Raw genomic sequence first — 14,720 nt, forward strand, 5'->3', positions numbered from 1 at the left:
CAATCTACACTTGCCAGATCTTTTCTAATGCCATTGAGATTGGCCTTTCACAAATTTAGAATCTCAGTCCAAAGACCATTATTAATATTGTTAAATTTAAGGTTGTTTAAAATTGTTTAATGTCATTTCCAGATACACAAGTGTAAATGAGAATGAAAATATTTGTTATTCTGCATATGATGCAGCACAAAAAAAATCACAATGAAGAACACAATAATAAAAAACACAATACATATAAATACATAAGATAGCTTATATACATAGACATAAGCAATCTTGAAACTATTGAGTTATGATCAATAGATCCAAAGTGTTCTCCTACACACACTTCTGATATCTGCCCTGTCTCATTCCCTAATAGGAGATCTGGTATCGCACTCTCTCTGGTTGGGCCTCTATATATTGATTAAGGAAACTTCCCTGAACACATTTGACAAACTCTATCCCATCCAGTCCTTTTACAGTTTGGGAGTCCTAGTCAATATGTGGAAAATTACAATCTACTACAACCTTATTTTTCTCGCAACCCTCTGCTATCTCTCTACAGGTTTGCTCCTCTAGATCCCACTGACTATTGGGTGGTCTATAATATAATTCCTTTTACATGGTCATCCTTTTCTTATTCTTCAGTTCCACCTATATAGCCTTAATAAATAAGCTTTCCAGTCTGTCCTGTCTGAGTACTGCTGTGACATTTTCCCTAATTAATAATGCTATCCCTCCTCCCTCTCTATAATGTCTGAAACAACAGAACCTTGGAACACGGAGCTGCTAGTCCTATCACTCCTGCAACCAAGTCTTGCTAACAGCTATATATCATGTTGGTCGATGCTCTAAGATCATCCACCTTACCCTACAATATGCCTTGAATTGAAATAGTCACAACTCAGAACATTCTTCTCACCATGCTTAACCACATTATCATTATGTTTCCCCCTCAACCACTCCACTATCTGCTACTATCATAAACTCAACTATCACCATCTTTTGGTATTACTCCTGTGGCCAGTGAGGACACAAAGATCATTGCCAAAGGCACAGCAATCTCTTCCCTCACTTCTTGTGGTAACCTAGGGTATATCCCGTCAAGTCCCGGGGACTTAACTGTCTAAATATTTTTCGAAAGTTCCAGCACATCTTCATTTTTAACCTTGACATTTCAGTCTGTTCTACGCTGACTTCACATTCGTTAAGATCTCCTTCCTTGGTGAATACCAAAGCAAAGTATTCATTAGTTCAAACTGAATCATCAAGTTCGCTGATGACACAGCAGTGGTTGGCCTTGCCAACGATGATGACGAGACAGCATACAGAGAGGAGGTGGAGTGGCTGGTAGAATGGTGCGACCACAACAACTTGAGTCTCAACGTGGACCTTAGGAAGGTGCAGGCTGACCACTCCTCACTGCACATACACAGCTCCTCCGTGGAGATAGTTAGGAACACCAAGTTTCTGGGAGTGCACGTAACGGATGATCTCATTTGGTCCTTCAACACCACCTCTTTGGTCAAGAAAGCACAACAGCGCCTCCACTTCCTCTGGAGATTGAGGTGAGTGAGGCTGCCTCCCCGCCCCCCCCCCCCCCCCCCCACAACTGCCATGTTAACCAGTTTTTACAGGAACACCATTGAGGGTGTCCTGACTAGCTGCATCACAGTCTGGTATGGGAATTGCAAGGCAATTCCACAAATCCCTACAAAGGATTGTGAGGACAGCTGAGAGGATCATCAAGGTCTCTTTTCTTCCAGCCACTAGAGATACTTATCAGGAGTACACAGTGCTTTTAGCATTGTCAGTGATCTTTTCCACCGGTCCAACAATCTCTTTGACTCCCTACCATCAGGCAGGAGGTACTGTAGCATTAGGTCAAGAACTATTGTGATGGGAAACAGCCTCCTCCCCCAGGCCATAAGACTATGGATCTCCCTAGCACCACCCAGATCTCATCATGTTTGAAGCACCAGTGGTGTTATACTGTTTGCTTTTTAATGTATTGTGTATCTAACTTACTACTTGTTAATTTTTTTTGTAATAATTTTACTTGTAGAATGCCTTAGGGTTTTCTTTAATCCTACTTATCAATGCCTTCTCATGTTTCCTTCCAGCTCTCCTAAGTCCATTCTTCAGCTCCTTCCTGGCTACATTGTAACTCTCAGAGGCCTGTCTGACCCTTGCTTTCTAAACCTCAAGCATGCTTCCTTCTTCCTCTTGACTAGATGTTCTACATCTCTTTTCCAAATGACTTTTAATCTGTTCCTTACTCTCCAGGTTAAACTGACTTGTTTGTAGTCACTGGATTTATCACTGCACCTTTTTTCGAACAAAGGTGTAAACATTTGCAATTTTCTAGATCTCAAACACCATACACGTCTATAGATATTTGAAAGATTATGACAGGCCACTGCAATTTCCTCCCTTACTAGATTCAGCAACCCAGAATATATTTCATCTGGACCAGGTGATCCATTTGATATGCAGCTGATTTTTCTGGTATTTATTTAATCAATTTTTAGCCTATCCAGAAGATCAACTATATCTTCCTTTGCTGAGACTCAAGTGACATCTTCATTGGTGAAGACTAATGTAAAGTACTCATTTAACACCTCAGACATGAGTAGAGTCACGAGTCTGCCCCATGAGTAAATTGACCTTTTGGCCTCTGATTACTCCATCTTCTTTATAGTCTTTTCCTTTTGGCATAACCATGGATTCTTTTTTGACTGTTCACATTTGCTGGTAGTCTTTTCTTGTGCTTTTTCTTTGTTTTTATATTTGTTTTAACTTGCTTTAATCAGCCTGATTCTCACATGCGTTAACAATCTGGATCTATCATGTGCTTTTGTTTTCTGTTTTATTTTACTCTACCTTTTTGTCATCCAGGAAACTCTGGCTTTAATTTCCACACCCTTCTCCCACATGGGAATTGTACCTCGACAGCAGCTGAAACAACTTCACCTTGAAAATCAAAATCAGGTTTATTATCACTGTCTTATATGATGTGAAAGCAGTACCATGCAAAGACATAAAATTACAATCAATCAATCAATCAATAAATAAATAAATAGTGCAAAAAGCAATGGAAAAAGTGTTCATAGGTTCATGATCCATTCAGAAATCTGATGGAAGAGGGAAAGAAGCTGTTCCTAAATCTTTGAATGTGGGTCTTCAGACTTCTGTACCTCATCTCTGATGGTACTGATGAGAAGAGGGCATGTTCCAGAAAGTGGAGGTCCTTAATGATGGACACCACCTTCTTGAGGTCGTTCCCCTTGAAGATGTTCTTGATGGCAGGGAGGGTTGTGTCTGTGGTGGAGCTGGCTGTATCTACAACCCCAGCTTCTTATGGATCTTGATCATTGGAGCCTCCTTACTAGGCTGTGATGCAACTAGCCAGGATGCTCTTCACCATACGTCTATAGAATTTGCAAGAGTCTCTGATGATATACCAAATCTCCTCAAACTCCTAATGAACTAGAACCACGTGCATGCCTTCTTCATGATTGCATCAATGTACAATGAGCCCAAGACAGATCCTTAGAGATATTGACACACAGGACCGCTCAGTAAGGACTGACTGGTGTGTGTTCTTCCGACTTCCCCTTCCTGAAATCCACAATCAATTCTTTGCTCTTGCTGAAATTGTTATTGCAACACCACACAACCAGCTAATCTATCTCACTCTTGTATGTCTCTTCATTACTATAAGAGATTTTACCAACAACAGTGGGATCATTTGCACATTTATAAATTGGGCTTGAGCTCTGCTTAGCCACACAGTTGTGAGCATAGTGAGAGCAGAGCAGTGGGCTAAGCTCACATCATTGAAGAGTGACTGTATTGATTATCAGCGAGGAAGCGATGTTATCACCAATCCATACTCACTGTGGTCTCCTGATGAGGAAGTCGAGAATCCAGTTGCGGAGGGAAATACAGAGGCTCAAGTTTGGTGATTAATACTGAGGAAATGATGGTATGGAATCGGAGATGTAATCAATAAGCAGCAGCTTTATGTATGTTTTGTTGTTATCTAGGTGTGAAGAGCCAGCGAGATTGTGTCTGCTGTAGACCTATTGTGAATTGCAGCAAGTCCAGATCCTTGCTTAAACAGGCATTAATTCTAGCCATAACCAATCCCTCAAAGCACCTCATTACAGTAGATAGGAGTTCTACCAGGCGATAGTTGTTGAGCCAGCTCACCCTGCTCTTCTTGGGCACTTTGATTGCTGCCCTTTTGAAGCAGATGTGATTTGCAGACCACAGCTGTGAAAGTTTGAAGATGTCCTTGAGCTCTGCAGCCGAAGATTTTCGGTACCTGGCCAGGTACACTCTCAGGGCCTGACTCCTTGTCAGACATTGGCCTCCGAGATGTAGATCACAGGGCCACCAGATGCTGTGGGGATTCGCACAGATTTAGTGGTATTCTCACTTTCAAAGCATGCCTAAAAGGCATCGAGCAAATCGGGAAGTGAAGGATCAGTCCCGTTTCTGCTGCTTGTTTCGCCTTTTAGGAAGTAATGGCAAGCGAATCCTGGCACGACTGATGTGCATCCGATTGTGTCTCCAATTTCAGATGGAATTACCTTTTTACTCTCACAATGGCCTTCCATAACTTGTACCTAGCCTTCTTGTAGGATTCTGAATTGCCAGTTTTGAGTACTATAGATCAAGGGTTCCCAACCTGGGGTCCATGGACCCCTTGGTTAATGGTTGGGATCCATGGCATAAAAAGGTGTGGGAATCCCTATAGGTCTAGCCCTCGGAAGACTGTGAACCTCCTGATTCATCCAGGGCTTCTGGTTTGGGAAAGCTTTTCAAAGGCACACACTTATCCAAGCAGGCTTTTATGAAGGTGGTGACAACTGTGGCACGTCCTTTCAGATCCAAAGATGTATCCCTGAACATGCTTCAGTCCACCTTGTAGTCTTCCCATTGTTCAAGTGCAGTTTTACCTGTTAATCTTTGATTTCAGTCCATCCAAGCCCTTCTTCAAATTACTATTGTTAACTCAGGGTGATCACCACCATTCCTAAATGCTAATCTAAGAGTTATGATAATATCATTTGTCTTTCAAAACGTTTGTATATTCCGCTTGCCTCTATACCCAGAACCAAATCCAGCAATGCCTTTTGTCCTTGGGTCAGAAATGTAGCTCAAGATTGTTTTCCTCAGAAACTCCCTCAGTACCATTTTTGTTCCCCCTCCCCCATTACTATTGCTGCCCCAGTCTTTACTTGAATGGGTGAAATCCGTGCATTATCATCACTCTTAAGGCTGTAGATTCTCCACAGTTTCCCTGTAAATTTGCTCCTCAATATCTTTCTCATTGGTTATCAGTCCACAGAATAGACCCAGTTATGTAAACATCACCTATTTTTGGTTAGTTCTATCCTTTGTTGCTCCTGGACATTTTCTCTCCCCAGCCCTGCAATGTTCTCATCAGTATTGTGACCTCCTTCTCTTATATTCCCTTCCCTATTCTTTCCTGGAACATCTATCACTGATTCCTGCTATTTTATTTGCCAGATGACAGTTATTTCCATAACCTGGTAATTCTACATGGTTAATTGCACGATTTACCAGGATGCTGCCTGGTTTAGAGAGTATGCATTATGATCAGAGATTGAGGGAGCTAGGGCTTTACTCTTTAGAGAGAAGGAGGATGAGAGGAGACATGATAGAGGTGTACAAGATAATAAGAGGAATAGATAGAGTGGATAGCCAGCGCCTCTTCCCCAGGGCACCACTGCTCAATGCAAGAGGACATGGCTTTACGGTAAGGGGTGGGAAGTTCAAGGAGGATATTAGAGGAAGGTTTTTTACTCAGAGAGTGGTTGGTGCGTGGAATGCACCGCCTGAGTCAGTGGTGGAGGCAGATACACTAGTGAAGTTTAAGAGACTACTAGACAGGTATACAGGAAGGTGGGGGCTTATATGGGAGGCAGGGTTTAAGGGTCGGCACAACATTGTGGGCCGAAGGGCCTGTACTGTGCTGTACTAGTCTATGTTCTATGTTTTAAATCTCTCCTGCACCCTCCCTAAAGCTTCCACATCCCTCTTATAATGAAGCAACCAGGACTGAACACAATATTCCAAGTGTTGTATAACCAGCTTCATAGAGCTCCAACATTATCTTACTCAATCCCCCGACCAATGAAGGCCAACATAGCACCTTCTTAACCAGCCTATCAACTTATGCTGCAACTTTGACATAGCCTCCAAGATTCCTCTGTTCCTCCGCATTTTCAAGAATTCTACCATTAACCCTGATTCTGTCTTCTTTTGACCTTTCATAGTGAATCACTTCACACTTTTCCGGATTGCACTCAATCTGTCACTTTTCAGTCAGCTCTACAACAACTTTCAATGCTATCCGCAGCCTCCGTGTCATCTGCAAACTTACTAACTTACCCTTCCACTTCCTCATCCGAGTCATTTATATAAACCAGAAAGAGCAAGGGTTCCAGAATAAACCACTGTGGAACACTACTGGTCATCAACCTCCAGGCAGAGTACGTTCCTTCAGCTACCATACTCTGCCTTCTGTGGGCAAAGCAATTCTCATCCGCACAGACAAGTTTCCCTGGGTCACATGCCTCCTGACTAGGCTACCATGGGAACCTTGTTAAATGCCTTACTAAAATCCATATACACCACATCCACTACTCTGCCTTCATCAATAAGTTTTGCCACTTCCTCAGAGAATTCAGGCTCATGAGGCACGATCTGCCCCTCACAAAGACATGTTGACTATCCATAATCAGACTATGTTTCTCCAAATGTTTGTAAATCCTGTGTCTAAGAATCCACTCCAATAGTTTGCCCACCACTGACATAAGACTCATTGTTCTATAATGCCCAGGGTTATCTCTGTTACCTTTCTTGAACAGAGTAATCACATTTGTCACCCTCCAATAGAGTCATGGAACTATCGAGCACTAACCCACAGAAACAGGCCATTTGGTCCATCTAGTCGATGCTGAACTGTTATTCTGCCTAGGCTCAATGATCCACAATTGGACCATAGTCCCTCAATACGCATCCCATCTATGTACTTATTCAAACTTCTCTTAAATGTTGAAATCAAGCCTGCAGCCATCACTTTGTCTGGCAGCTCTTTCTACACTCTCACCCCATCCTCTGAGTGGAGAAGATCCCCCTCGGGTTCCCCTTAAATATTTCACCTTTCATCCTTAACCTATGACCTCTAGTTCTATTTCAGCCAACCTCAGTGGGAAAAGCCTGTTTGTATTTACCCTATTTGTACCCCTCATAATTTTGTATACTTCTGTCAAAGCTCCCCTCATTCTCCTATGCTCCAGGGAATAAAGTCAATTATTCAACCTTTCCCTATAACCTAGGTCCTCAATTCCCAGAAACATCTTTGTGAGTTTCCTCTGGATTCTTTCAATCTTGTTGATATCTTTCCTGAGGTTGGAAAACAGAACTCCAAATTTGCTTTCACCAACGTCATACACTTTCAACATAACTTCCCAACTCCTGTACACAGTACTTTGGTTTATGAAGGCCAATGTGCTAAAAGCTCTCTTTATGATCCCATCTAACTGTGATGTCACTTTCAAGGAATTATGGATCTGTACTCCCATATCCCTCTGAACTACAGTATTCCTTGGTGCCCTAGCATTCACCATGTAAGTCCTTCCCTGGTTTGATCACTCAAAGTGCTGCACCTCACACCACCTGTATGCATTAAACTCTATCTGCCATTTTTCCATTTAGTCCAGATCCCTTTCCACTACACCACCAATCTAGGTGTCATCCACAAACTTGCTGATCCAGTTTACCACATTATAATCCAGATTGTTGATAGAGATGACATACAACAACGGACCCAACACAGATCTATCTGACATACCATTAAGTCACAGGCCTCCAGTCAGAGAGGCAACCATCTACAGCCACCCTCAGGCTTCTTCTGTAAAGCCAATGTCTAATCCAGTTTACTACCTCATTTTGAATGTCAAGTGATTGAACCTTCTTGACCAGCCTCCCATGCGGGACCATGTCTAAGGCCTTGCAAAACTCCATTTGACAGCATCCAATTATGCCTTTCCTTCATCAACTTTTCTGGTAACCTCCTCAAAAAACTCTATAAGATTGGCTAGCCATAACCTACCACACAGAAAGCCATGTTGACTATCTCTAATCAGACCTAATCTATTTAAATACTATACATATGGTCGCTTTGATACCTTCCATAATTTACCCACTATTGATGTTAGACTCACAGGTCTATAATTTCCCAACTTATTCCTAGAGCCTTCTTTGAACAACAGAACAACATTAGCTATCCTCCAGCACCTCACCTGTGGTGAAGGACATTTTAAATACCTCTGCCAGGGTCCCTACAATTTCTGAACTAGCCTCCCACACGGTCCGAAAAGATACTTTGTCAGGCACTGGCAGCTTGTCCACCCTAATTTTGCCTCGGGACAGCAAGCACCTCATCTTCTGTTAACTGAAATGGTCCATGACATCACTGCTATTTTGCATTCGGTTCCTTAGGCTCTGTGTGTGTTCCCCAAATAAATACAAATGCAAAAATTTCATTTAAGATCTCCTCCATCTCTTTCAAATCACATGCATTGATAACTACACTGATCCTCAAGTAGACCAATGTTGCCCCTTGCTATCCATTTTTAAATATATCTGTAAAAACCCTTGAGATTCTCCTTCACTTTGGGTGCCTTCTTTTGGCTCTCCTGATTTCCCTTTCAAGTGTCCTCTTGCATTTCTTATGTTCCTCAAGTACCTCACTAGTTTCTTGTGGCCTATACCTGTTAGGCACCTCCTTCTTCTTACCAGTGCCTCTATATCCTTCATAAACCAAGGTTCCCTCAATCTGTTAGCCTTGCCTTTTATCCTAAAACAAACATACAGATTCTGTAATCTCAAACTTGCACCTGTGAAGGCCTTCCACTTACCAAACATCCTTTTACGAGAAAACAACCTGTCTCAATCTACACTTGCCAGATCTTTTCTAATGCCATTGAGATTGGCCTTTCACAAATTTAGAATCTCAGTCCAAAGACCATTATTAATATTGTTAAATTTAAGGTTGTTTAAAATTGTTTAATGTCATTTCCAGATACACAAGTGTAAATGAGAATGAAAATATTTGTTATTCTGCATATGATGCAGCACAAAAAAAATCACAATGAAGAACACAATAATAAAAAACACAATACATATAAATACATAAGATAGCTTATATACATAGACATAAGCAATCTTGAAACTATTGAGTTATGATCAATAGATCCAAAGTGTTCTCCTACACACACTTCTGATATCTGCCCTGTCTCATTCCCTAATAGGAGATCTGGTATCGCACTCTCTCTGGTTGGGCCTCTATATATTGATTAAGGAAACTTCCCTGAACACATTTGACAAACTCTATCCCATCCAGTCCTTTTACAGTTTGGGAGTCCTAGTCAATATGTGGAAAATTACAATCTACTACAACCTTATTTTTCTCGCAACCCTCTGCTATCTCTCTACAGGTTTGCTCCTCTAGATCCCACTGACTATTGGGTGGTCTATAATATAATTCCTTTTACATGGTCATCCTTTTCTTATTCTTCAGTTCCACCTATATAGCCTTAATAAATAAGCTTTCCAGTCTGTCCTGTCTGAGTACTGCTGTGACATTTTCCCTAATTAATAATGCTATCCCTCCTCCCTCTCTATAATGTCTGAAACAACAGAACCTTGGAACACGGAGCTGCTAGTCCTATCACTCCTGCAACCAAGTCTTGCTAACAGCTATATATCATGTTGGTCGATGCTCTAAGATCATCCACCTTACCCTACAATATGCCTTGAATTGAAATAGTCACAACTCAGAACATTCTTCTCACCATGCTTAACCACATTATCATTATGTTTCCCCCTCAACCACTCCACTATCTGCTACTATCATAAACTCAACTATCACCATCTTTTGGTATTACTCCTGTGGCCAGTGAGGACACAAAGATCATTGCCAAAGGCACAGCAATCTCTTCCCTCACTTCTTGTGGTAACCTAGGGTATATCCCGTCAAGTCCCGGGGACTTAACTGTCTAAATATTTTTCGAAAGTTCCAGCACATCTTCATTTTTAACCTTGACATTTCAGTCTGTTCTACGCTGACTTCACATTCGTTAAGATCTCCTTCCTTGGTGAATACCAAAGCAAAGTATTCATTAGTTCAAACTGAATCATCAAGTTCGCTGATGACACAGCAGTGGTTGGCCTTGCCAACGATGATGACGAGACAGCATACAGAGAGGAGGTGGAGTGGCTGGTAGAATGGTGCGACCACAACAACTTGAGTCTCAACGTGGACCTTAGGAAGGTGCAGGCTGACCACTCCTCACTGCACATACACAGCTCCTCCGTGGAGATAGTTAGGAACACCAAGTTTCTGGGAGTGCACGTAACGGATGATCTCATTTGGTCCTTCAACACCACCTCTTTGGTCAAGAAAGCACAACAGCGCCTCCACTTCCTCTGGAGATTGAGGTGAGTGAGGCTGCCTCCCCGCCCCCCCCCCCCCCCCCACAACTGCCATGTTAACCAGTTTTTACAGGAACACCATTGAGGGTGTCCTGACTAGCTGCATCACAGTCTGGTATGGGAATTGCAAGGCAATTCCACAAATCCCTACAAAGGATTGTGAGGACAGCTGAGAGGATCATCAAGGTCTCTTTTCTTCCAGCCACTAGAGATACTTATCAGGAGTACACAGTGCTTTTAGCATTGTCAGTGATCTTTTCCACCGGTCCAACAATCTCTTTGACTCCCTACCATCAGGCAGGAGGTACTGTAGCATTAGGTCAAGAACTATTGTGATGGGAAACAGCCTCCTCCCCCAGGCCATAAGACTATGGATCTCCCTAGCACCACCCAGATCTCATCATGTTTGAAGCACCAGTGGTGTTATACTGTTTGCTTTTTAATGTATTGTGTATCTAACTTACTACTTGTTAATTTTTTTTGTAATAATTTTACTTGTAGAATGCCTTAGGGTTTTCTTTAATCCTACTTATCAATGCCTTCTCATGTTTCCTTCCAGCTCTCCTAAGTCCATTCTTCAGCTCCTTCCTGGCTACATTGTAACTCTCAGAGGCCTGTCTGACCCTTGCTTTCTAAACCTCAAGCATGCTTCCTTCTTCCTCTTGACTAGATGTTCTACATCTCTTTTCCAAATGACTTTTAATCTGTTCCTTACTGTCCAGGTTAAACTGACTTGTTTGTAGTCACTGGATTTATCACTGCACCTTTTTTCGAACAAAGGTGTAAACATTTGCAATTTTCTAGATCTCAAACACCATACACGTCTATAGATATTTGAAAGATTATGACAGGCCACTGCAATTTCCTCCCTTACTAGATTCAGCAACCCAGAATATATTTCATCTGGACCAGGTGATCCATTTGATATGCAGCTGATTTTTCTGGTATTTATTTAATCAATTTTTAGCCTATCCAGAAGATCAACTATATCTTCCTTTGCTGAGACTCAAGTGACATCTTCATTGGTGAAGACTAATGTAAAGTACTCATTTAACACCTCAGACATGAGTAGAGTCACGAGTCTGCCCCATGAGTAAATTGACCTTTTGGCCTCTGATTACTCCATCTTCTTTATAGTCTTTTCCTTTTGGCATAACCATGGATTCTTTTTTGACTGTTCACATTTGCTGGTAGTCTTTTCTTGTGCTTTTTCTTTGTTTTTATATTTGCTTTAACTTGCTTTAATCAGCCTGATTCTCACATGCGTTAACAATCTGGATCTATCATGTGCTTTTGTTTTCTGTTTTATTTTACTCTACCTTTTTGTCATCCAGGAAACTCTGGCTTTAATTTCCACACCCTTCTCCCACATGGGAATTGTACCTCGACAGCAGCTGAAACAACTTCACCTTGAAAATCAAAATCAGGTTTATTATCACTGTCTTATATGATGTGAAAGCAGTACCATGCAAAGACATAAAATTACAATCAATCAATCAATCAATAAATAAATAAATAGTGCAAAAAGCAATGGAAAAAGTGTTCATAGGTTCATGATCCATTCAGAAATCTGATGGAAGAGGGAAAGAAGCTGTTCCTAAATCTTTGAATGTGGGTCTTCAGACTTCTGTACCTCATCTCTGATGGTACTGATGAGAAGAGGGCATGTTCCAGAAAGTGGAGGTCCTTAATGATGGACACCACCTTCTTGAGGTCGTTCCCCTTGAAGATGTTCTTGATGGCAGGGAGGGTTGTGTCTGTGGTGGAGCTGGCTGTATCTACAACCCCAGCTTCTTATGGATCTTGATCATTGGAGCCTCCTTACTAGGCTGTGATGCAACTAGCCAGGATGCTCTTCACCATACGTCTATAGAATTTGCAAGAGTCTCTGATTGTTCAAGTGCAGTTTTACCTGTTAATCTTTGATTTCAGTCCATCCAAGCCCTTCTTCAAATTACTATTGTTAACTCAGGGTGATCACCACCATTCCTAAATGCTAATCTAAGAGTTATGATAATATCATTTGTCTTTCAAAACGTTTGTATATTCCGCTTGCCTCTATACCCAGAACCAAATCCAGCAATGCCTTTTGTCCTTGGGTCAGAAATGTAGCTCAAGATTGTTTTCCTCAGAAACTCCCTCAGTACCATTTTTGTTCCCCCTCCCCCATTACTATTGCTGCCCCAGTCTTTACTTGAATGGGTGAAATCCGTGCATTATCATCACTCTTAAGGCTGTAGATTCTCCACAGTTTCCCTGTAAATTTGCTCCTCCATATCTTTCTCATTGGTTATCAGTCCACAGAATAGACCCAGTTATGTAAACATCACCTATTTTTGGTTAGTTCTATCCTTTGTTGCTCCTGGACATTTTCTCTCCCCAGCCCTGCAATGTTCTCATCAGTATTGTGACCTCCTTCTCTTATATTCCCTTCCCTATTCTTTCCTGGAACATCTATCACTGATTCCTGCTATTTTATTTGCCAGATGACAGTTATTTCCATAACCTGGTAATTCTACATGGTTAATTGCACGATTTACCAGGATGCTGCCTGGTTTAGAGAGTATGCATTATGATCAGAGATTGAGGGAGCTAGGGCTTTACTCTTTAGAGAGAAGGAGGATGAGAGGAGACATGATAGAGGTGTACAAGATAATAAGAGGAATAGATAGAGTGGATAGCCAGCGCCTCTTCCCCAGGGCACCACTGCTCAATGCAAGAGGACATGGCTTTACGGTAAGGGGTGGGAAGTTCAAGGAGGATATTAGAGGAAGGTTTTTTACTCAGAGAGTGGTTGGTGCGTGGAATGCACCGCCTGAGTCAGTGGTGGAGGCAGATACACTAGTGAAGTTTAAGAGACTACTAGACAGGTATACAGGAAGGTGGGGGCTTATATGGGAGGCAGGGTTTAAGGGTCGGCACAACATTGTGGGCCGAAGGGCCTGTACTGTGCTGTACTAGTCTATGTTCTATGTTTTAAATCTCTCCTGCACCCTCCCTAAAGCTTCCACATCCCTCTTATAATGAAGCAACCAGGACTGAACACAATATTCCAAGTGTTGTATAACCAGCTTCATAGAGCTCCAACATTATCTTACTCAATCCCCCGACCAATGAAGGCCAACATAGCACCTTCTTAACCAGCCTATCAACTTATGCTGCAACTTTGACATAGCCTCCAAGATTCCTCTGTTCCTCCGCATTTTCAAGAATTCTACCATTAACCCTGATTCTGTCTTCTTTTGACCTTTCATAGTGAATCACTTCACACTTTTCCGGATTGCACTCAATCTGTCACTTTTCAGTCAGCTCTACAACAACTTTCAATGCTATCCGCAGCCTCCGTGTCATCTGCAAACTTACTAACTTACCCTTCCACTTCCTCATCCGAGTCATTTATATAAACCAGAAAGAGCAAGGGTTCCAGAATAAACCACTGTGGAACACTACTGGTCATCAACCTCCAGGCAGAGTACGTTCCTTCAGCTACCATACTCTGCCTTCTGTGGGCAAAGCAATTCTCATCCGCACAGACAAGTTTCCCTGGGTCACATGCCTCCTGACTAGGCTACCATGGGAACCTTGTTAAATGCCTTACTAAAATCCATATACACCACATCCACTACTCTGCCTTCATCAATAAGTTTTGCCACTTCCTCAGAGAATTCAGGCTCATGAGGCACGATCTGCCCCTCACAAAGACATGTTGACTATCCATAATCAGACTATGTTTCTCCAAATGTTTGTAAATCCTGTGTCTAAGAATCCACTCCAATAGTTTGCCCACCACTGACATAAGACTCATTGTTCTATAATGCCCAGGGTTATCTCTGTTACCTTTCTTGAACAGAGTAATCACATTTGTCACCCTCCAATAGAGTCATGGAACTATCGAGCACTAACCCACAGAAACAGGCCATTTGGTCCATCTAGTCGATGCTGAACTGTTATTCTGCCTAGGCTCAATGATCCACAATTGGACCATAGTCCCTCAATACGCATCCCATCTATGTACTTATTCAAACTTCTCTTAAATGTTGAAATCAAGCCTGCAGCCATCACTTTGTCTGGCAGCTCTTTCTACACTCTCACCCCATCCTCTGAGTGGAGAAGATCCCCCTCGGGTTCCCCTTAAATATTTCACCTTTCATCCTTAACCTATGACCTCTAGTTCTATTTCAGCCAACCTCAGTGGGAAAAGC

This window comes from Mobula birostris, chromosome 2, assembly GCF_030028105.1.
Source record: "Mobula birostris isolate sMobBir1 chromosome 2, sMobBir1.hap1, whole genome shotgun sequence".
Classification (NCBI taxonomy): domain Eukaryota; kingdom Metazoa; phylum Chordata; class Chondrichthyes; order Myliobatiformes; family Myliobatidae; genus Mobula; species Mobula birostris.